The sequence below is a fragment of the Callithrix jacchus genome, chromosome 12, assembly GCF_049354715.1.
Source record: "Callithrix jacchus isolate 240 chromosome 12, calJac240_pri, whole genome shotgun sequence".
NCBI lineage: Eukaryota > Metazoa > Chordata > Mammalia > Primates > Cebidae > Callithrix > Callithrix jacchus.
Window position 1 is genome coordinate 99,985,824 of NC_133513.1, and position 25,658 is coordinate 100,011,481.

At 39.5% G+C, this 25,658-nt stretch overlaps 1 protein-coding gene and 1 non-coding gene across 7 annotated transcripts in view; one reads left to right on the forward strand and one right to left on the reverse strand.

Annotated features, from left to right (window-relative positions):
• The window catches only part of SORCS1 (sortilin related VPS10 domain containing receptor 1), a 613,910-nt gene that overhangs the window by 408,993 nt on the left and 179,259 nt on the right, over positions 1-25,658 (reverse strand). The gene's annotated exons all lie outside the window — the stretch shown is intronic.
• On the forward strand, positions 1,213-1,374 carry LOC118146622 (U1 spliceosomal RNA). Its single transcript, XR_004732469.1, has one exon. It is a non-coding gene; the product is annotated as a U1 spliceosomal RNA (small nuclear RNA).

The window sequence follows — 25,658 nt, forward strand, 5'->3', positions numbered from 1 at the left end:
TCCCCACTCCTTAAAACATATCTGTGGCCTCTCACTGACCTTAAAATAAATTTTAAATTTCAAAATATGACTTCTAAGTAAGAATGGCCTGACTCCTATGCTCATGTTCAAATTGGATCATGCCAGTGCCCCGTATCCTCTCACAATTCCATGTGAACTAACACGTAATATTGTCTCACTGACATAAGGAACTTCAGTATTTGTTGATCGTCTGACTGAATGACTGTAGTTATATTGATGATGGGCTTTTCCAGGCATTAACAACATGTTTCGGTTACATGAGCAATTATTATAACTAGCCTCTTGAGTCACATCACCATACCCTGAGAAACTGCAATCTACCAGCATTGCTGTTTTATCAAATTCCAATTTTAGGAATGACATTCCAAATACTTTGGATTTCCTCTTGAAAGCTTAGGCTGATTAAAGGATTAAATGTTACGCATAATTCAATGCCGTGTAACCCTTTTGTGAGGGCTGAGTAGTTGTAAAACATGTCTATGATCTAATCCAAAGGTTTATTGATTTTTTTGTCCTTTCATTCAAGAGTGTTAGCTTTCATGCACAGCTCTGTGGGATTTCTGAAGGTTGGCCAGGACACTGCAGAGATCCACTTCCCATTCTGTCAGTTTCTTCTATTTAGGAAAAGACGGCCCTAGGTCAGTGCAAATTTAACAGGGTACAGATTTGGAATTAAAGTCAGAATTCCAGATCTTTCAGCTATTTCCTTTGAGACCCTCACAATTTCTTCCTCTGCTTAGCCAATAGAGTATATACGATGGCAGGGCAGGGGCTAATGTTAGAGGTTGAAAGGGCTGGATTCTGGTTACAGAGCCAATTTTAACACCTTACATGAGTTTAGTTAATTCATTTAACCTCTCTTTATTATTAAAGGGGATTGATAAAATTAGAATTCCCTAGGCTGGATGCCGTGGCTTATGCCTGTAATCTCAGCATTTTGGGAAGCTGAGGCGAGTGGATCACTAGAGGTCAGGAGTTTGAGACCAGCCTGATCAATATGGTGAAACCCCATCTCTACTAAAAACACAAAAATTAGCTGGGCATGATGGCATGTGCCTGCAATCCCAGCTACTTGGGAGGCCAAGGCACAAAAATCGCTTAAACCAAGGAGGCAGAGGCTGCAGTGAGCCGATATCATGCCATTGCACTCCAGCCTGGGTGACAGAGCGAAACTCCATCTAAAAAAAAATTAGAATCCCCCTTCTGGAGATACCATGATCACAAAGGTGGTTTTCCCAGGGCGAGCCTTATCTATTGCACTCCAGACGTGCTGACCTCTGCGACATCCCCAAATGTGGGAAACTCAACTGTATAATTTGTGGTATTGGGGGACTGAGTTCATGCTTTCCCCTGGTATTTTTCTGAAAAAGAAAAAAGAAGTAGAATTCCCCTTCTAACTGAATTATCATGAACTGACTTTGAGTTTTTAATTTGTCGTTCTCCTAAGCATTTTGAATAACAATCTATATACCTTCTCAACTATCATTTAAAGCAATATTTCTTATCTTTCTTCTTTTCTTTTGGCCATAGAGTTTGAGAGCAACTTGCCCAAGATCAGCTAGATGGGAGGGCTGAGATCTGAACCTGAACAGTCTGAGTCCAAAGCTCAGTGCTATAGACAAGAGTAAACAGATACCTGCTCTCATTACCCATCATAGCTGTGTGGAGACTTACAGAGCTGACAGGTTTGAGTTGAATGTTTTAGAGATGAATTACTACGGGAATAAAGAGAAGGGAACAATCGCTAGCTAGATGCAGGTGGGGACATTTTCAAGCTCTTAAAACCAGCTAGGTGCTTTACACACAGTATGTCACTTAAGCCATTCTACAGCACTGGGGAGATGTTTTTGTTGCTCCCTAACAAACAGAAGAGGACAATTGGCTGGGGCTTAGGTAGTACATATTTAATCCTGGAGCTTCTTGGCTTCTCATCTGGAAGCGGGTCCTTGAAGGATGGCTTGTTTTAGCTCTTCCATCATCCAGGCTGAGGGGTCATCTTTGTATCATATTCACTGAGATCTCTGTGGACTCCACAGGCAGAGAGCACAAACCCTTGCTTGCCCCTCAGCAGGTATAAAACATGAAGGGGTCATGTTCATATAAGAAGAGCGAAACTTCCCAAGAATTTACAAGACCACCTGTCTTCTCCTCTGCTAATGGAAGACTTTCTTGAACTGAAAAATCACTCCAATGTCCACAATTCAAAGAAAGGAGACTTTCAGTAAAGAAGGTTAAGCAAAGTGGAAACAAATGATACCTCTATTCAATGTGGGAAGTCAGTTGCAAGAATGGGTAAGTATGTCCTGGATGCTTCTCTCAGTTTATAATCCCTTAATCCTAAATCAAGACACCAGGGAAATTTAGAAACCCAATACCCTGTCTGCCCCAGAAAATGCAAATCCCCTGGGAAAGAGCCCACTTGTTTCCTGGCTTTGTGACAGGGCTTGGGGCCGATGTGAATCACTCTCTGCAAAGAAAAGGAGCCATTGCTTACAACATGGAGAAAGAGTGCAAGGGGATCTTGTAGGTGACTCACAGAGCCCCTGGAGGCAGGAGAGACCAGCAGGTCTGCTAGAGCTGTCTCCTGCTGCTGCTGCTGCTGCTTGCAGCTCTAGGAAAAAGAAATCTATTTTCTTGAAAATAGAACCTTTTCTATAGGTTTTCTTCAGTTTCCCACCCCCCCCCCCTTAAACTGTCTAAGATTAATGTGGCGAAAATAAAATGCCCCACAGGCTGCTTATTTTGACGCTTACTACAGCACATAAAATGAAGAATTAGCATGGAATGAATAATTTATTTAGTGCTTTATGTTGTTTTAAACAAATCATTTCCATGAAAGGAATGTGTATTCAAGCAATAAATCACTGTTTAGCACTCTGTCAGGAGGAAAGATACCACTTGGCAGAATTACTGAATGGCAGTGCCTGGCAGGGAGGCAGGCACAATAAAGATAAAGGTGATGTCCTTGCATAAGCGGAATCTGCTTGGATCTAGAATAGGTTGGAGTGAGAGTCCATCATGAGACCCTTTCTTCCATTTACAAAGGTGGTTTCATGTTATGACTGGCACAGAATAACTTGCGATGACATCATAGCTATTATTATTTATTTTATGATTGCAATTACCGTGGGCCAAACACCAGGCCTAAGTGATGGCGCTATTCCATGGCAACAGAACAAGGAGTTCTCTTAAATTGATCTTTGGGGTCTTCAGATAATTTTATATAACATGTTAAGTATTATGATAAAATTGTATGCAAAATGCCTAGTAGGAGGATGGGAATCTAGAAAGGTTTTATAAAGATGGTTTCACTGTAGCCAGACCTATTTAGCCAAAGGGCTAGAAAATGTGAAGCACATTCAGTACGGAAGTCTTTGTGACACCAGAGGAATGCAAGTGTGAAGCTCAGAGATGTTTGGGTGGAGAGTGGGTATGGAGATGTGGTGCAGCTCATGAGGGTGAAGATGGAAATGACAGAAGGGTGACAGGGGAAGCTTCAAGAGAGATCCACAAGATGCAGGATGATGTTCACAGGCTCTAGAGACTGTAGCCCCTGGAAAAATCAGCCCTAGACACCAGAAATCAGAACCCGATTCAGTCTCCTAAGCAAGGTTTTGAAGCTGTTATTTATTAGCCTTGCTAATTACCAAACCTATCTGCAGAGGAACTACAGGAGGGAAAACTGGTTCAGGTCAAAAGAAAGAAGGACCCTGGTACTCTTCTTAAAATCAAGTCAAAGGTGGAACTGCTCTATTACCCCAGCTTTATGCAGTTTGGAGAATGAAAAGGCAATCCAAGGGTTTGTTGAGGTTGGAAACAAAACAGTTTTTTGGGAGCTAAACGACCTCAAATTACACATTTCATAACATCTCTTCTTTTTTAACTGTCAATGCCACAAACAAAACCTGAGGACTAACACTCACATCAGCAATGCCTGTAGCCTCCATCACTCCTGACAACTCCTAACAATTAGTCCAAGCTGATAATTTGTACCACTGAGAATACAGAAGGCCAAGGGTTTGGTTTTTACACATCAAGGGAGACAAAACACTCCCATTCTCTCAACTGCTTCAGGGAGTTTCTCAGTTATCTTATTTCCCTCTGATTTAATTGATAATAGTAACAGTATGTCTGCCTCACAGTTTATAGATATCCAAAATTTCCCAATCCTACCTTAAATGGTTTAAATGAGAATGGACTCTCAGTTTCTTTTAGGTAGTTTCAACTTTGCCAACATTTTGCTGAAAGCTGAAAATAACACTTCTGGCTAATAGAATGAAGGTGACAGGCACTGAGAAATGTCATGAATCTGACGCCTCTCATCACCTTAACAATATTTGCTGTTTTATTAAAAAAAAAAAAACTATCTTGGTGTCAGCATTTAATTGGGCTCACAGAAAACTCAAAATGTTGCTGGTTCCCAGCCAGCCAGAAATGCTTCACCCTCAGGAAGAACTTAATCAGTGAACAACTTATCTATTGAAGGTTTACTATGTTCAAGGAATTGCTGGTAGACCCTGTGGGAGAAAAAGATGCACAAAATGTAATTTCTGCCATGCAGGAATTTACAATCTAGGTAGAATCTGATTGTCACTCTCCTCTTCAGAAACACTGAAGGTTCCTTTGCCTCTACAGGATTAACTCCCGATTCTTCAATAAGACATCCAAGGTCCTTTGTATATGGCACATTATCTCGTTTCTAGTTTTGTCTATTACCACTTCTTGCAATTCTGCAATCCTATAATAATGACCTTCTAGGTATTCTGTGAACAACAGTGAATGTTCAGGCACCTGGAGCTTTCTCAATTTCCCATACACAGATTAAAAGTCATCTATCTCCTGGCTGGGTGTGGTGGTTCATGCCTGTACTCCTAGCACTTTGGAAGGCCAAGATGGGTAAGTCACCTGAGGTCAGGAGTTCGAGAGCAGCCTGGGCAACATGGTGAAACCCCGTCTCTACTAAAATACAAAAATTAGCTAGGTGTGGTGGTATGCACCTATAATCTCAGCTACTCAGGAGGCTGAGGGAGTAGAATCACTGGAACCCGGGAAGCTAAGGTTGCAGAGGGCCAAGATCATGCTATCGTATTCCAGCCTGGGCAACAGAAAGAGACTCTATCTTAACAAAAAAGAAAAAAAAGCCATCTTCTCCATGAAGCCTTCCCAGTCTCTCTCTGGGCAAGAAAGTCTGTTGCTTCATCTTTTTGTTTACATTTTTGTTTTAAATGTAAGTTCCAGGATACAGGTGCAGAGCATGACGGTTTACTACATAGGTATACATGTGTTGTGGTGGTTTGTAACACCTATCAACCCATCATCTAGGTTTTAAGCCTTGCATGCATTTGTACTAATCCTCTCTTTCACCTTGCCCCAAAACCCCCAACTAGCTCCCATGTGTGTTGTTCCCCCTCCCTGTGTCCATGCATTCTCATTGTTTAACTTCCACTTATGAATGAGACTGTGCAGTGTTTGGTTTTTGGTTCCTGTGTTAGTTTGCTCAGAATGACGGCTTCCAGCTTCATCTGTGTCCCAGTAAAGGACATGATCTCATTCTTTTTTATGGCTGCATAGTGGCATATATGTACCACATTTTCTTTATCCAGTCTATCATTGATGGGTTGGTTCCATGTCTTTGCTATTGTAAACAGTGTTGCAATAAACATACATGTACATGTGTCTTTATAGAATGATTTATATTCCTTTGTGTATATACTCAGTAATGGGATTGCTGGGCCAAATGGTATTTCTGGTTCTAGATCCTTGAAGAATCACCACACTATCTTCCACAATGGCTGAGCTAATGTACCCTCCCACCAACAGTGTAAAGCATTTTTGTTTCTCTACAGCTTTGTCAGCATCCATTGTCTCCTGAAATTTGTAATGATCACCTTTCTGACTGGCGTGAGAGAGTATCTCATTGTAGTTTTAATTTGTATTTCTCTAATGATCGGTGATGATGAGCCTTTGTTAGCCAAATAAATGTCTTCTTTTGAGAAGTGTCTGTTCATATCCTTTGCTCACTTTTTGATGGGGTTTTTTTCTTGTAAATTTGTTCAAGTTTTTTGTAGATTCTGGATATAAGCCCTTTGTCAAATGGGTAGATTGCAAACATTTTCTCCCATTCTGTAAGTTGTCAGTTCATCAAAATGAACAGACAATCATCTGTGCTTCTTTAGTATCATATTTCTATTATGGCTGAAGCAAATTACTTTCATTATTTGTTTAGCCTGTGTCATTCATGGATTTGTTCCTGCTAAATTTTGCTTTGTTTTTATAATTTCTTGTGTTACCACAGAAGCTGACATAAAGAAAGCACCAGTATATATCCTCAATGAACAATTATACAATATACAAATATGCATCTTTTAAATATGAGCCAATATGGGACAAATGAGATTATTTGTACTAAAATACCAGCAACCTTGACACATAGTAGGGCTTCAATAATAATTTCTTTAATCCACATCATAAATGCCCACTGAATATCATAAAGAATGGTGAACTGAGAATTGCTCTGTAGAATGGTAACACACTCTTTAAAATGTCAGAGTTCTAGTGAGCATGATACGTTTGTGGTTCATCATTTTAACCAGTCTGGTTGGAGATCACAATGGTGTTAGAAAATATGACTAGAAAGACAGAGGATGGCATTTGTGAGTGGTCTCTAATTCCAGGCTAAGAAATCCCTAGAAGTCTTTATGTATATGATAAAGTATGGAAAATGATTAGAGATTTTTTAGCACAGAGGTAACACATACAGTACTAGAAATACAAAGTTTAACCTGACAGATATGTAAGGAATAGATTAGCAGGTTATTAAAGTTTTTCTTAAAAGACTAAATAGTAAATATTTTAGGTTTGTGGACCACAAAATGTTTGATGTAACTACTCAGTGCTGCAATTCTATCACAAAAGCAGCTATAGACAATATGTCAACAAATGGGTATGACTATGTTCCAACAAAACTTTATTTACAAAACAGGCAATGAGTCAGATTTGTCTGCCAGGCTGTAGTTTACCAACTCCTGGACTAGAGAAATAAGTGGTAGAGAAGGCATTTAAGAATCTATTCAAATGTACTAGTATAAAATTTTGGAGGCCTGGCCCAGAGTGGTAGGAGTTTTAAATGGAGCCAAAAAAGAAAAAATGTTACAGGAAAAAAAGAGGGTGAATAATTGCATACTTTATGAGAAAAGGTAAAAAGAATGTACAATATCTTCTCATGGTTTTAAACAAAGAGAACTGGGGGAGTAAAGGCACCTTTGACAGGCAAGGTCTTCTTAGTTACCCACGCTAGAGAAACTTCCTTAGGATGTTTGGAAGACGGCAATTTGCAAAGACGTGTACGTGGAAGCCAGAGTCAAGATAATCATAGAATTCTAGAGAATTCTGATGCTACAGGGGGATTTAGAGATGATTTGGTTCATTTTATATTTTATCAGATGACCTGACCAGCAAACAACAGTGGCCTCAATCATGTTTGGGTTGTCCCACACAATATTAGCCCTCAGTATATTTCTAAAACAAAGTGACTCAGTCCAAAAAAAAAACTGGATGATCTGGAAGTCCTAGCTTACGTTCCCACATAACAAGATTAGCTGGAAGAGTGTGGCAGCTACCCGCTGCCTGAAGGATGAGGGCTCTCCATTCAGTCATGGAGCTCTCTACCATCACTCAGGTGGCCCTCTCAGGCATTGAAATTTGCATGGGCTGACTACTATGCACAAGCTGATTTTGATGTGTAGGCTGTGGAGTCAGACTGCCAGGCTGGTACCCTGACTCTGCCATTGTGGCAGGTAAGTTAACCTCTAAATGCTCCGGTTTCCTCATCCTGAAAGTATAGAATATTGTCAGCTCCTACCTCATAGAATGATGATGATGATCAAGTGAAATACTGTATGTAAAGCTCAGCCACACGGTAGTCCTTCAAATATTAGATATTGTGGTTATATCACGATGGGGAATGAAAGCTTTTAAAAAGTTAAATTGCCCAAGTCCACACTGGCAGTTGGTGGCAGATCCAATAACAGAGCTCATTTCTCATGAATCTAGAGCAATTTCCAAAACCCTGAGCATATTCCACCAGAAATACATTGAGGATTATTAGTAAAACCTAACCAAGGCATGCCCTGAAGCAAGAAGGAAAACAAACAAAAAAAAGCAAATCAGAGATGATGTTGGGCCAATGTGTCTTACTACGTCCATGGGTTATCCCCAAATATAGCACACTGGAACAAACATAATAATTGTATGTCTGTGATCTACTTTTTTGCCAAAGCCACATAAAGGAATTATAAACACTTCCTCTACCATTGGTAACAGAGCAAAAACAAGGCCATATAGTAAATCAAAGTTTGGTGACTTTTAGTTACATTCTATCCTGGAGGACAGTAGTAGCTAGAAACACTGGCAAAAATACCCTGGAGCAACTCTGTCCTGTTCATAAATTCTCAGTCCCTGCCTGTTTCAAAAGTGGAAGAGAAAAAGTGCTAAGTCAACCAACTTCCACTAATTAGTTCTATCTAGTGACTGTAAATCAATGACAAGCAAACTTCTCATACCTTCACCCAGGCTGAGAAGTTTTTCTGCCACTCACCATCTTATCACTCTGCCTGTAAGTGGCCTTGCTGAGCTCAGTCTAAATCGCATCCAGTGATCCTGTTATATATATTCCTTCTTTTCTGCAGCCTATAAGAAAATATGCTGGTGGTAGCTGTTTGTAATAAGCTGAAAGCTTCGTGAGACCAACTCTAATGCAAAGGTCATATTTTCTAAGCTGTTTATAGATTGCAATTTGTAAGGTTATAATGTCACATGCTGTCAATAATTCAAAGTGGAGAATTACAACTGTTAACAGGTCATCAATTCTTCATTCTTCTCCACACTCATTCCCTGAAGGGCTTTAATTTATTTCATTTAAGCTTGACTCCTTGAACTTTGAACCAAAGGTTTCATTTGTTTATGTTGGAAAAAAAAATAGATGGCACAACGCAAGCAATTCCTTAACAAATTTCAAGGGATCTGAGCCAACAAAAAGATCACAATTTAGATGGGAATGAATCAGAAAGTCCATTTTCCGGGAGTGCAGTGTTCTAGAAAACGCGTTTATGTTGTCAGCATGCAAGAGGCTTAACTTACCCCTCCCTCCAGATAAATAAATAAATAAAACAGGAAGGAAATGTTGCTGAAAACACTGAATGCTAAAAGCTAAAGGACTTTCAATATGTTTGCAAGAATGCATTTCTGGTAATTGTGTGCCACCAGGAATCTATCCAAATGCTTTCTTTGGGAGAGTAATTAAATCTGAATTCCAGTGCGACTGTGAGTGCTAAGCTTGTTGCACCTGGCTTTTTGAGGTTAAAAACTTTTTTGAGTATCTGATGAGAGCTATGGATGTAACATAAACTGCTTCTAATAAACGCCAGCTAGAAAGAAAATTCTGGGAAGACCTTCCGAAGTGCATTTACTTAACTCTAGGTAAAGAACTTCAATTATAGAGATGCAGATGATCTTTCTCATACAACCAACATTCTTTCAAAATAGAGCACAGAGGCAGATGATGTAATCTTTTCCCTTGGGTACTTATAATCTCAGAGGACTCAAAAGAATAACTGATTTTTCATCTTTGAGGGTTTTTTTCTCATCTCCAGCAATAGCCTGAGGCATACCAAAATATGGTCATGCTCAGGAAAATAACCAATATCCAAAAGATGACAGCGGGACAGGGCTCTCCATTGCATTGCCAAGGAGCACAGAACAGACTGTTTGTTCTTCCTGTCCCTTTCCTGTGAATGCCCTCCCAGCTACTCGATGCTCCTGGTGTCTATTAGGGTTTGAAGGTCTCATGGATCAACTACAAGAAGCCCAAGAAACAGTGTAAGCCCAAAACATCCATTGCAGGTTCCTGCTTTTGTCGAGTTCCAAGTTCCAGGTCACCAAGAACCAGGCATCAAAACATCAGCTAAGGCACAGAAATTTTTTCTGTTAAGGATTTAGGTACCTAGGAGTTGTCAGGTATAATTTTAAAAAACTGGAACATAGGCTTCGATTAGATTGTGTAGAAAAAGTTGAATTAGATTCTTTAACCAGAAGAAAGTCCATTCATTACTGAAATCTAGTGAATGAAAATATAATCTTTAGACTCAACCAAGACTGAATGCCTATGATTTTCACTGTGCTCACGTGTAAGGATAATATTAATTTGTTTGTGTGTGTATACATACAGCTAAGTAAATACTGACATAGAGAAATTGCTAAGAAAATTGTACTTCTGCCTTCATGGTAAGGATACTTTTTCAACATACTGTATATTCATTAGCCAAGACAGCTTAGCTTGAGATTTCACAGTATGTTAGTCCGTGAAATGCAGAAATGTAAACAGAGAACTGTGCCCAGTTTCAAAGATGACAAGCTGGTTTAGATTTTAAGGGGGAGTAGGGGGCACATGTCTTTCATCAAACTATTACCATTTCCAGAAATCTATGTGAACTCGATATTTAAGAACAACATCTTTTCAAGGCATTCAACTGTTAAGACAACCTCTCTATTGCTTTGAGTTTCCTATGGATTTGACTTTGCCCTCAGTTCCTTAAAGGGACCAGCATCACAGGCAAAAGATACAGCCAGGACGATTAAATATTCTAGAAACAAGAGCTTTAGCTTGCAAATTGCAGTTTACTAAAACTGCATTGCAAAATTATCAGAATATTATCAGTTCAAAATTCACCCATATTAACATGTTGCTCTCCTAGTGTTAATCTCTTAAGAATAGAAAAATAACCAAATAAAGAAGATTTAATTAGTCCTGAAGGCGCAGCCTATTCAGAGCTTTTTGATACTAGAGATCTTATTATATTCCCCTTATATCACAAGTGCCTATCTTCCTGGCACAGAGATTTAATAACTGTTGATCAAATGAATGAAATACCAAAGGTGCTAAGAACAAAAGAGATGTAAATGAGTGTTGATTTTTAAATACTTATTTTGGTATCAATATACAGCTTATTTTCTCATTATCTCATAGGAGGTTTTACACACACACACACACACACACACACACACACATATATATATAGAGAGAGAGAGTTGCTATTATTTACAGTTATACTCTAGTATTATTTTCTTATATACTATACCTCATAGGAAGTAGACAACCTAATGTATAGAATTCTAAAATCAGAGGAAATGGTTCTTCTCTTTCCATAGGACATTCAGGACCCTATCAGCACTGCTTTTATTCTGTGATGCAATAATTGAACACAGTCAGCTATCTAAGTAGGAAGTGCTTCCTATTTCCCAAGGATTTGTCTTCTTCAATACTAGCGGTTCCATAAGCAACACTGACCATGGTCTCTGAAACCAGATTCTGCCCCGATTCGTAGCCATTCTAAGGAATTGTGTTCCCTGGTAAAGATTTAAGTTCCTACATATGTTGCCATCTGTGCTGATTTTACTACAAAACACTGAATTGAAGAACTTAACACAGAAGAGCAGCAACAGCAAAACTGAAGCCTAAATCACGTGAACCATAGAAATTGTGGGAAATTTTCTAGCGGGGCAGCGTAATACTTGTTACCTTTAAGTTGGCCAGAGCTTTAATAGCAACTTGTAAAGGTCACACCTAACTTGGTATTCCTAAGTAGGTTGATAATTAACAAGAAAGCCCATGAAATATTTTAAAGAAAGGCCGGTTGTTAAAAAATTGTAAATTTAGGGATGGCTTTTATCAATTCCTAGGTCAATGGAAATTAAAAATACACATTATGTATCCCAGAACTTAGAGCACATATTTAATAGGCTGACATATTTTAGTCAATTATAAAAGGGAACCATAAAGACAAGGACATCCTACTGAAGTATCTCAATAATCAGAAAGTCAGATTTTAGAAAGACAGCATGGCATCTTAAAGGTGAGAGAGATTAGTTTATATTTTTTACATATTTCTCCCAGGGACACAGCTTATTTACTAACTCACAAGCAAACTGCTAACAGATGTCTAAAGCATTTCTGATTCCTTTGCAAAACTTTCGACGGAGCTAAACAGACTTAACTTCTCAGAAATTAAATAGTGATTACCATTCTTAATTGTCAAAGTTACCATTTATCACCATCATTTGTGTGGTAGTAAAGGGTAAGAAACTAAATTTTATCTTTATAGACACATACTTATATACTTCACAGCAGATTTCAATCTTGAAACCTCATGAACACAGGAATATGATGAAAACATTAAACATGAACTGCCTTCTCATTAAGTTGTTGAAAAATATAGGACAAGCAGGTGGGGCGTGGTGACTCACTCCTGTAAACCCAGCACTTTGGGAGGCTGAGGCGAGCAGATCACCTGAGATCAGGAGTTCAAGACCAGCCTGACCAACGTGGTGAAACCCCATCTTTACTAAAAATACAAAATTAGCCAGGCATGGTGGCATGCACCTGTAGTCCCAGCTACTCAGGGGGCTGAGGCAGGAGAATCACTTGAACCCAGGAGGTGGAGCTTGAAGTGAGCTGAGTTTGCACCACTGTACTCTGACTGGGGCAACAAGAGTAAAACTCCACCTAAAAAACAAAAATAGGGCAAGCAAATCATGTATTGTCAGAGTTCTATGATTGCCATGCATGTCCTCCAAAGACTTGTGAGTAGAAACATTACATGAAACATGTTATAAACCAAGTTGAAGTTATCACAGGCCTTTGATTTAAAATTACAAAGCATATTTTTTCTCTTATAAAATATATCCTTATGTCTTATGCTACACAGAAAACCCGGAATTATTTATGCTCAAAAGCACTCTAAATGCCTTGAAGAAAAGTATGGAAAGAGGGAAGGAAGTGAATGTCTACAGAATGCCACCTATGTGCAAACCAGCACGTGAAGTCTGTTCATGTAATATTATTTCATTTATGCTTTCACAACAGCCCTATGGTTATTGGCCATCTTATAGACGATGAATATGTGACATAGAGTCCCTTTTCCCAAGGGTTCAGGCATTAAGCATAAGACACAGGACCCAATCCTTGTCTATCTCTTCACAGATCTAGTATGCTCCTGCCACATGCTTGTGTTCTACTGGTGATCATGATGTAACAATTAAAAGTTAATAATCAAGGCCAGGAGTGATGGCATGTGCCTGTAGTCTCAGCTATTTGGGAGGCTGAGGCAGGAGAATCACATGAACCTGGGAGGCAGAGGTTGCAGTGAGCAGAGATCACGCCACTGCATTCCAGCCTGGAGACAGAGTGAGACTCCATCTCAAAAAAAGAAAAGAAAAAAGTTAATAATCAAACTCATATTAGGTAACAGTCATATCTAAAATGAATTTTGAAACAATGAATACTATGAATACCATCATATTTAAAGTAAATTTTGAAACAATGAATACCAGGAGCTTGATTATGATATGGCTAGATGTGGGTTCCTTTATATCTATATTAAATGCATAAGTTTTTAAAAAACAAATTTGGGAACTTTTAGCACATACATGATATATACGTACATATAGCATGTATATGCATTTATGTATAACCTATATATACACATACACATGTAAAGCAAATATATACACAAACACACATATAAAAAATACATGCTAAAAATCACCAAATTTGGTTTAAAAAACTTACATACTTAAGAAGCTCAGCAAATCCCAAGTAGGCTAGATATAAAGGAAACCAAACAAAGCATATCATGATCAGACTGCTAGAAAAACCCAGTATTCATTATTTTCCTAATTCATTTTAGACATGACTTATCTAATATGGAGATGATTCTTTTTTTTTTTTTTTTGAGTAGGAGTTTTGCTCTTGTTACCCAGGCTGGAGTGCAAAGGCACAGCCTCAGCTCATCGCAACCTCCGCCTCCTGGGTTCAGGCTATTCTCCTGCCTCAGCCTCCTGAGTAGCTGGGATTACAGGCATGCACCACCATGCAGCTAATTTTTTTGTATTTTTAGTAGAGACGGGGTTTCACCATGTTGACCAGGATGGTCTCGATCTCTTGACCTCGTGATCCACCCGCCTCCGCCTCCCAAAGTGCTGGGATTAAGGCTGTAGCCACCACGCCTGGCCGAGATGATTCTTAAGAATACATATACAACCATATGCGTGCATGCGTGCGTGCGTGCGTGCGTGCATGACTTTTGTATACCCCATCTCTCCCTCTTTCCTTTCTGGTACTCTATGTACCCAGACTGTAAACTGCTTCATATATTCTCACAGGTCACGAAAGCTCTGTTTATTTTTTGAGACTTATTTTTTCCCTTTGTTCCTCAGATTGGATAATTTCTATTCGTCTATCTTCAAGTGTAATGACCTTTCCTTACAGTCTCCATTCTGCCCATTTGATAAATATTTTCATTTTAGACAGTATGTTTTCACTCCTGGAATTTCTGTTCTGCTCTTTTCATGGTAGTTGTCATTTCTCTTCTGTGACCCGCGGCTATTCTCTCATCTTTTCCTTCAAGCCCTTAAACATATTTACAGCAGTTGCTTTGAGTCTTTGCTGTTAGCTCTGTCAACTGGGCCATCTTCAGGCTGGTTTTTCTTGGTTACTTTTCTCCTTGACAATGGGTAACACTTTCCACTTTCTCTGTATGACTAGTAATTTTTGATTGTTTGTCAAACATTACTGATGATGTTGCAAGGAACTGGATCTTTTCTTCTTCTGAAGAGTTTTTTCACTCCTAATAGGCTTTTACAAAATCACTGGCCGAGTGCCTCACACTTGTAATCCCAGCACTTTGGGAGGCCAAGGCGGGCAGATCACTTGAGGTCAGGAGTTCAAGACCAGCCTGGCCAACATGGTGAAACCCTATCTTTACTAAAAAGAAAACAATTAGCGGGGCATGGTGGCAGGCACCTATAATCCAAGTTACTCAGGAGGCTGAGGCAGGAGAATTTCTTAAACCCAGGAGGCAGAGGTTGCAGTGAGCCAAGCGTGCCATTGCACTCCAGCCTGGGCGACAGAGCAAAACTCTGTCGAAAGAAAGAAAGAAAGAAAGAAAGAAAGAAAGAAAGAAAGAAAGAAAGAAAGAAAGAAAGAAAGAAAGAAAGAAAGAAAGAAAGAAAGAAAGAAAGAAAGAAAGAAAGAAAGAAAGAAAGAAAGAAAGAAAGAAAGAAAGAAAGAAAGAAAGAAAGAAAGAAAGAAAGAAAGAAAGAAAGAAAGAAAGAAAGAAAGAAAGAAAGAAAGAAAGAAAGAAAGAAAGAAAGAAAGAAAGAAAGAAAGAGAAAGAAAGAAAGAAAGAAAGAAAGAAAGAAAGAAAAAGAAAAGAAAGAAGAGAAGAGAAAAGAGAAGAGAAGAGAAGAGAAGAGAAGAGAAGAGAAGAGAAGAGAAGGGAAGAGAAGAGAAGGGAAGAGAAAAGAAGAGAAAATTACTGGCTGATAAACTGGAACGTATAGAGGCTTAGCTTCACACTTTCTTTGGATTTTCACTTAGGCTTCTGGAAAATTCCTTTATTCTGGTATATAGTCTTTATTTGTAAGGTGTGTTTTAATGGAAGGCTTGGGTACTTACTAAACTACTCTAAAATGGCAAAATTCAAACTCCAAAGTCTGTTTTCCTGCAGTTACCAGAAACTGAAATCCTTTCTCAGCTCTTTCAGTCATAACAGCAGTTTCTATCTGCTGCTCCTTAGAATTCGGGAATCGCAGATTTTGAGGTTTTAACTTCCAAGGTTTCTTCATTCTTGGAACTTCTCCACAATCTCTAGCCACTTTGGAAGCCCTAAGTTCTACCCATGGACATGTTGTATGCTGCAGCTCTCTTCTTGACACACAGCCACCCAATGCCTTATGGACCCGGGAGTGCCCTCAGGGGAGAAACTGTATAAACATAGTTCCCCCTGCAGTGGTTCTCCTCTTTCATGGGTTAAATCCCTTTCGGTTTCTGTCTGTTGTTGATCTGTCTCCAATGCCTTCAAACATATTTTCTTCCTCCTCAGAATGTATAATTATTATCTGCAGAAAACCTAGTAATAAACTATTCCAACATCATTCTGGAGCTCCTTCAAATAACAACTCAGTCTTTTTCAAGTGCTATCTACTTTCTTAACACTATTTTAATTAAGATAATAATTATTATATCATAAAATCACTTGCTCACTTACGCTATAGGAAGATTTTTCTTTGCTTTTCTGAATTTATCCAAGGTGAATTCCCTCAGGGCCAACTTTAACAAAAAGTGATAAAAACAGAAATATACTGATCCTGTTATAGTAAAGGCCATTTCACCAGACTCATCTTCTTCTCTCTCACTATATTACAGAAGAATATGGCAAGCTATCAATCTGCCATTTCTTTCTGTGCCCTATGACTTTTCTGTATTGTGTCCAATTAAGCCATCAAAAGAAGTAGTGGGAAAGGCAGATGCTGATCTCTATCTTACCTGACAAATTTGGACAGCACCTTTATTCTATAAATTAAGAATCACACCATACTCACTTTCACCTGGGGAGCAAAGGAATCTAGCCGCTTACTTCCAAGTTCTAAAATGGTGGTGGATGTAAAATTATTGTTTTTTTCAGATGTGTAACCAGGAAAAGGACAGCATTCATCTCTCAGCTGATAAGAAGGCTGGTGGATGAAAAATATATCATCTATGGCTAAAGTAGAACGCTTAACAATGGTTGGAATTAGAGGGTTGAGAATTACACCAGTCTCTCAGTTGGACTTCTTAGTGCCTAAGAAAATCTGCCTTCTTCTGGAGAGAATCCTGTATCTAGGGAGCTACTGGGCCAAAAAGTGAGTAAAAAAATCTTTTTTTTTTTTTTTAAGAATTCTGCAAGAAGGTCACCTTTTAAGGCCAGTGTGGGACAGCTCCTAGAAAGCTTTTGCCTACCTTTCCAGAATTATACACTTGCATGATGCCTGGGAATTGGTAGAACAGAAAAAAATGCATTAATATTTAACACTCATATAGCACTATAAATGGTTGTAATGCTCTACAATAAATAAAAAATCAGGTCTCAAAATGTGCCTTCTTAACACAATTGTAACATTGAAATATCTTCAGAATTTGTAATAACCTCCCGGGGGGGAAAAGGTAGAAGTCCCATCACTTAAAACCATAGTATGTTAAGCAAAGTGGTGGAGGCTATTGCATAATACATAATCTGGTACTGATGAGACAAGGATCAGACTTCCCTAGGGGGGCCTTTTTGCCTTTAATTTAAATGGTGTTAGAATACTGCAAGTGCCAGCCGGGCATGGCGGCTCGCACCTTTAATCCCAGCACTTTGGGAGGCTGAGGTGAGCAGATCACAAGGTTAGAAGTTCGAGACCAGCCTGACCAACATAGTGAAACCCTGCCTCTACTAAAAAAAAAAAAAAAAAAAATTAGCAGAGTGTGGTGGTGTACACCTGTAATCTCAGCTACTCAGGAGGCTGAGGTGGGAGAATCAGTTGAATCCAGGAGGCGGTGGTCTCAGTGAGCCGAGATTGCACCACTGCACTCCAGCCTGGGTGACAGTGCAAGACTCCATCTCAAAGAAAAGAATATTGCAAGTGCCTTCCCCAAAACTCCCCTAGAGGCTGCCCATCTCCTTTGGCAGTACCCTGATTCTGTCGAGTCTGCTAACAGAAGTAACCTTGATGTACAGGAATTTAACTCTCACTCCTTTTCTCTACTACCCATCTTCAAGCAGGGTCTGTTCCTTGTTTCCATTCAGCAAGGCACTTTTGACACTTTCAGGCCCACTCATTATGCAATTTTCTCACTAGTCTTTCCACTTTCCGATCCCCATCCTCTCTTCCTTCTTGCATAGGGCTTTCTGGTTGCAGCAAGAGGAAGGCACTGTACCCCTTCATTTATATAACCCATTCCAAAGTAGAATTTCTCTTTATGTACCCATGTTTTCTTAATTCAGCCAGATTCATGTTGCTGTTAATGTTAAAGGTCAGTTTTGAACAGGTCAAAACAAGGGCCACCTTACAGACATTCCTTTTGCAATGAAAACACCTCTGGGGTAGTATGAAGCTTTCCTTTTTAGATGACCTCTCAGAAGCAAGTAGCAAGAGGAGGCTGTTACTCTCCTCACTCACCTGATCCAGTCATGATCTGAGCAAAGCAAACATTTACCCAATTCTAAAAACAAGTCCTTCTTACAGATGTGGAAGTCTACTGCTATTTCAAATTATTCTGTCTCTGTGTGTGTGTGTGTGTGTGTGTGTGTGTGTGTGTGTGTGTGTGTGTGTGTTTTGAGATGGAGTCTCACTGTGGCCAGGCTGGAGTGCAGTGGTTTGATCTTGGCTCACTGCAACCTCCGCTTCCCGGGTTCAAGTGATTATCCTGTCTCAGCTTCCCAAATAGCTGGGACTACAGGCACCTGCCACCACACCCAGCTAATTTTTTGTATTTTAGTAGAGACGGGGGTTTCACCATGTTGGCCAGGATAGTCTCGAACTCCTGACCTCCTTATCTGCCTGTCTCATCAAATTTTTCTCTTTTGGAGATGGAGTCTTGCTCTGTTGCCCAGGTTGGAATGCAGTGATGCGATCTCGGCTCACTGCAACCTTCGCCTCCCAGGTTCAAGTGATTCTCCTGTCTCAGCCTCCAGAGTAGCTGGGATTACCAGTGTGTGCCACTGCATCTGGCTAATTTTTATATTTTTAGTAGAGACAGGGTTTCACCACGTTGGCCAGACAGTTCTTGAATTCCTGACCAAATGATCTGCCCACCTCAGCCTCCCAAAGTGCTGGGGTTACAGGCGTGAGCCACCATGCCTGGTCAAATTTTTCTTTCTTCAGAATGAATGCTGCTACTTTTGTCATGATGTATGATAGTGTAAATCACAAGGGCAAATGGGGATCAAACGTTTGTAAGTAAGAATGACGGGGCCGGGCGCAGTGGCTCACGCCTATAATCCCAGCACTTTGGGAGGCCGAGGTGGGTGGATCACGAGGTCAAGAGATCAAGACCATCCTGGTCAACATAATGAAAACCCGTCTCTACTAAAAATAGAAAAATTAGCTGGGTATGGTGGTGCGCGCCTGTAGTCCCAGCTATTTGGGAGGCTGAGGCAGGAGAATTGCTTGAACCCAGAAGGTGGAGGTTGCAGTGAGCCAAGATTGTGCCACTGCACTGCAGTCTGGGTAACAACAGCAAAACTCTGCCTCAAAAACAAAAAAGAAAAGAAAAGAAAAGAATGACAGGACTTAAGGAGACTGGAGAAAATGTCGGCCTTCATCTGCCATTTTCCATTTCTACCTGCATCCCATTTATTTTATATACATGTATATAGTTAATGCATAAGGTCCACTTCTGAAAAATTGTGAGTACACTGTTAAAATAGAAAAAAACCCACCAATTAAAGTAAAATGATTGCAATCTCATTAAAAGAGGTTGTAACTTAAGAAAATGTATAAATACTTCTTTTAATTGAGGCATGCTACCCTTTTGCAAAACAAATCACGATTTTAAAATTTGTGCTTTTCGCAGTTATAATAGTGGCTAAAATAATCCTGCTTAAAGGGAGCCTCATGCATAGCCATTGGTTACTGGAGCTCGGTTCTTCTACATCACGTTGAAAAGAAAACTGCCACTTTTTTACCTGTTCAGTATTCCATGAGACTAACTAATCTGATTTATGCTTATGTCCACCCATTTGTCAAATACCAGGTACAGCATGGAACTTTATGTTCCACTGCCTTTGACTTAGTTATATTTGACATGGAAGGCCCTTGGGATACAGGAGAGCTTTCCATCCACACCCATGCCTATTCAGCACATGTTCTGGCAGCGAGAGTGTTATTTCAGCTTTCATGTTTTCCGTTTGCAGAAGTCAAATGGCTCCATAATTCTCCCCAAGGTGGCATGTTTGACAAGCTGGATAAGAAGATGACATCCACATCCTGGCCTTTCTATTCCTCAAATAAATGAAACTAAAACATGAAACAATGAGAACACTTCTAGTTGGATTTAACAGGTGAGCTGGGCTGAGATATTTGAAAGTGCACAGATCTTAATTATAGTGGGCAATTCTTACTTGAAAACTGATTTTCTCTGAACAGATCTTCTCTATGTGAGTCTCCTACTTACACCTGCCAGCTCCACTGACAAAAGTAGTTATGCCTTTTGAAACAGACTCAACAGAACCAAGAAAGGGCAAATCCATGATTTCTGGCTTTGACTATCACCAATAGTGATCAATTTTTGATTAAAAAAGTTTATTACTCCTGGAGCAGAGCTGGATTTTAACTCCCAGGTACATTATAAAAATCACTAGAAGGGGGAAAGGGAAAAGACAGACAGGGAAAGAGGAGAGACAAGAAAGGAGGTGGATGCAGTTGAGGTTGTAAAAAGTCATTTTTGCATTTTTCTTCTGTAGCTTCATTTCAGAACTATGTAAACGTCTCATTAATTTCTACATTTAGAATCTGATTCCGAGAGTAAAAGTAAATTACTCTTTTGGGTCTTTTTTATCTCCACTTCCACCAGTGACAGATCTGAAAAAGATGAAATACTTTATCCAATTAAACTTTGCATGTTATAATGTGACTCACTGTGAATACTGCCTCAAAAACCTAAGAGTGAAGAGAAATAAGGAAAATAAAAAGGTGAAGACTGAGCAATCAACACAGGATCACAGTGGACAAGCTGTTGGATGCTTGTTTGTATTTACTTCTCATTACACACATCTCTCAAGCACTGTTCTGCAATAGCTTAGCTTAAAAGCACAGGCAAGGACAAAGGAGCCCCTGGCTTCTATATATGCGTCCCAATAGTCACAGTGCTCAGACCTCCTTTCCTAGTCATGATATTGAGGAATTGGAGTGGTCTTCTGCATAAGCTCAAGCCAGGAAAATAGAGCCTGATTTTGGACTTACAAGCAACAGATTATGCTAGAGTAAAAAAACACCATAGGTTTACTAAAGTTATTTCCAAGATGGAAAACCTATAGGTAGTTCCTAATTATCTGTATTGCACACCCTCTTTTTCTAGTCAACTCTAAAATCCAGCTAATTCCTTTTATTTTAGGAGATGGAGTCTTGCTCCAAGATACTGGAGTGCAAGTGGCACAATCAGAGAGCTCACTGCAGCCTCAAACTTCTGAGCTCAAGCGTTCCTCCCACCTCAGCTTCCCTAGTAGCTGAGACTATAGGTATACACAACAACACCTGGCTAATTAAAAACATATATATATATAGAGAGAGAGAGATGGGAGCTTGCTATGATGCCCAGGTTGGTCTGGAACTCTTGACCTCAAGCAATCCTCCATCTCGACTTCTCAAAGAGCTGGCATTACAGGCATGCACCACTGCACCAGGTCTGACTAATTTCTTATAGAGCTTTCATGTCAGGTTTAGATACTGTATCTTGAGCCAACATTCTAAGCACCTCTTTAGATGCCCAAGTAGGGCTGGAAACCCTGCTTATACATCTCTTTTCAGGAAATCTTTGTGCATGGGCTCTGATGGTAGACTCCTCACTTGCTTCAGTTTGTGAAATCAGCTTTACACAAACCTGCACTGGTGGTTTTTATTATATCTCAGGGCAAAGTATATTCACACTTGAATATCACTCTCAATGCAGCCCTCTTACTTTTTATCAGTCCCATTTTACAGGTGATAAAATTGAGGGGCAAAGAGATAAATGACTTAACTATCAAGGACACAGAGGAAATGACAGAGGCTGAACTCTGAATTAGAATTTTTGACTTCTAGAAGAGTATGCAGGAATTTCTTTTAAACAATTATTCTCCTAAAGCTAAAAATGGGATAGTAATTTATTCATTCTGAAACAAGTATTAGGTCAAACCTGGCACAGTATCATATCCCAAAGTTCACAGTTGAAACTGTCAGTACTGTTTGAATGTATATATAAAAGGAAATAAACACTCTTTTAAAAGTTGAAAAGCAATGAAGTAAATTTTATTTTTCCAAGGATGTAACATAAAGAAGGGAAAACTTCATATATAGAAGGGAAAATGAGGCCAGGTGCGATGGTTCACACCTGTAATTCCAAAAGTTTGGGACGCTAAGGTGGGCAGATTGCTTGAGTTCAAGAGTTTGAGACCAGCCTGGACAACATGGTGAAACCCTGTCTCTACCCAAAGTACAAAAAATTAGCCAAGCGAGATGACACTTGCCTGTAGCCCCCGTTACTCGGGAGGATCGCTTGAGCCTTGGAGTTGGGAGACTGCAGTGAGTCAAGATTGTGCCACTGCACTCCAGCGTGGGTGACAGAAGAAAAATAAAAAAGGAAAAGAGAGAGAAAATGAGAAGCAAACAAATTCGTAATCTATAGTCTTAGTAAAAACAATAAACTCACTTTGCTATTAATAGAGGCCCATTAAAACTAGTTAAATCTAGTCCGGAGGACTTTCAGGAAACCTTCATGATATTGAAATTCTCCTATCTACAGAACTGATTTTTTTTTTTGGGAGGGGTCATCTCTTTATGTAAAATGACTACAGCATGACAAAAATCTGTCTAGAATATGCTGAATGTCTTAGAAATTAGGAGTCAAAGAAAGTAATGTAATCAAATATTGGGTTTTCTACCAATATATGTTACTATTCAGTATGTAATTCATTGCTAAGTAATCCGGGAGTTAAGAAAATAGGATTATACCATAGAAGTATCAAATAAGGATGGCATAGATACAATTACAGCAATCAACACATATTTAAGCCAGCAGAGAGTTTGGAAAGGGACTCTGAAACCATTTTTTTCTTGAAAATGCTATCAATTTAAATGGCAATTCTGATTTTAGCAGCTGATTAAAACTATTTCAGACAGAGGTCTATGCCACTGAGCTGTTTTTGCCCTTAAGTAAAAGTAATGGTTCAGATTCAATTTAAATTCTGCTGGCAAATATGCTATTTAGCATTATTTGAATGTGAAAATACTGGTAAAGGTTTAACAACTCAGGATATAACATTCTGAAATGGTGCTGAATATTTTTGAAGAGAAGGAGAGGATGAAGAGGCAATAATTCATTGAGAGCAAACTGGCTTAGGAGTTGACATTTCCTAGAGGCAGGCAACAAAATGTATTTTGCCCTTGCTGTCCACTCTTTCTGCACAAAATGCAAAGTGAAGCTATCCATCTCTGTCATAAAAATTAAATGGAAACCATGTCAATAGAATGACTATTAGCAATAACTGAAAGAAGGAAAATAAAACACATAGAGAAGAGTGAACATTAGCAGTTAAAAAGTAAGAACAGAGTAACGGAGAATAGAACAGCCTTAGAAATGAGTTTGAATAAGAAGGTACTGCATGTCTCTGGGTGGACAGGAAAAGTAACGGGATATGTTCAGCAGGTTGTATTGTTTTGTTCCGTTTGGTTGTTTCTGCGATGCTCTGTCATGGATTATCAAAGTGAAGCTACCACCAGGTTATCCTACAAATTGGGAATGTATTAGAAAAAAAAAATCTTGCGTGGGCACGGAATTTCATGTTCACTTCACTGGGTGAGATATATGTTCATTAAGTTATCTGAAGTGTTTTTGTTTTGTTTTGTTTGAGACAGAGTCTCACTCTGTCACCCAGTCTGGAGTGCAGTGGCACGATCTTGGCTTACTGCAACCCCACCTCCTGGGTTGAAGTGATTCTCCTGCCTCAGCCTCCTGAGTAGGTGGGATTACAGGTACACGCCACCACGCCTGGCTAATTTTTGTATTTTTAGTAGAGACGGGGTTTTACCATGTTGGTCAGGCTGGTCTCAAACTCCTGACTTCGTGATCCACCTGCTTTGGCCTCCCAAAGTGTTGGGATTACAGGTGTAAGCCACCACACCTGGCCTGAAGTATTGCTTTTCTAATGCATCAAATTGCTCTTTTCTTCTTGTTAGGGCTACATGGGAAGTTGAGCTCTGACACTGCTCAAAAAATATTAGTCATGGTAGAAACAGAAAGCAATTGCAGCGGCAGTCATAGCGACAGAAGCAGCAACAATAATAATGCAAAGCTGAAAGATAATTTTTGAAAAAAGACAAAACCGGCTGGGCGCAGTGGCTCAAGCCTGTAATCCCAGCACTTTGGGAGGCCAAGACGGGTGGATTACGAGGTCAAGAGATCGAGACCATCCTGGTCAACATGGTGAAACCCTGTCTCTACTAAAAATACAAAAAAATTAGCTGGGCATGGTGGCGCGTGCCTGTAATCCCAGCTACTCAGGAGGCTTAAGCAGGAGAATTGCCTGAACCCAGGAGGCGGAGGTTGCGGTGAGCCGAGATCGTGCCATTGCACTCCAGCCTGGGTAACAAGAGTAAACTCCATCTCAAAAAAAAAAAAAAAGACAAAACCATGATTCTCATACAGGCATAAAAAGGATATGGGTTAAAGATTTTACTTATAACAAGGGAACCTGACAAATATTGTGACCAGTCAAAGAGAAGTTCAAAGAGCACCACTTTATACAGATTAAAAGAACGTAGAAATGAATGTACAAATGCAGGCAAAACTACCTGGGGTCAGGGCAGTCAACTAAGATTCTATAGGATGGAACAGAATTTGTCTGTCTATAGCTAAAGATTATTCTGCACTGCTATCATTCACCTACAATTTAAAGAATTATCAAATAGCTTTCATAAATCGGATAACTACCAGAAGGGTGTGCTAAAGACAATGTATCCATTTCCACCGAGGCACATTTTCTCCCTATACCAGTGAATTATTTGAGCTCAAGCTTGGACCTCAAGATGCTTAGAAATCAGTTACAACTGCACATTAAAGTCACAAGCACAAGTTCTCTCAGACATCATCCTGACCACCACTTGGCTTTCATTGTACCAAAAAACCAGAAGCATATTGTTTTCAGCCCTACAATTTTCCCATTTGTAAATGAGGCATCACAGTGATACAACAGCAGGCAAAAAGAGTAGTGATCATTCTGGATGACATGACCAGCAAGTGTCACCTGCACAGTGTGATTAGTGCTGATATTCTTTGGAAAGATAATAAAGCCCAATTTGTAAGGGACTTAAACTCAATGTTTCCAATACTCAGGAAATGTTGCTTAGTGCCTATCTTGCAGTTATAAAGTAATATCCATGATGTTTTCTAAAAATGAAAGGAAATATGTTTAAAATCACAAGAGAAACATATGGGACTCAATTTTCATTGCTATTTTTTTCTTGGATTTTCTTTTCATTTAGGGAAAAGGAAAGAGGTAGGAGGAATGCATAACATTCTTTTTTGCATCCTTTTTTCTTTATAAAGCTGCACCAGATTAGCCTGGTCCTTTAAGCCCTTACATATAGCGCTGCAATTACAAGGCAGGTACCACATAAAATTACTCTCTGCTATTCGTTCTCCTGGTAGTGTTAACTCTCCTGAAGGCAAGAACTATGAATTACTTACCTTTAGACTCAGCACTCTGTCTGGCCCACAGTGGGTGTCTTACAAATAGTTGGTGAACTCTGCCCATACCCTGCTTTTAGTTTTTACACTGAGCCTCTCACTGTATGCCTGCCCTCACCTCTGTGTCTCTGTGACTGTCACTGCTTCTGAACTTACAACTCATTTTCCCAAGCTTGCAGTTTTGATATACTCCTAAAACTTCACTGCTGTCACAGATTCTCGTATTTGGACCAACTGATTTTCTCTTAGACTACATCTGACTGAATTACTTATGCTGCCCACAGAACAATCCTCCCCAACTCAGCCCCCAGTAAAATACTGCCCAGTTCACCTCATC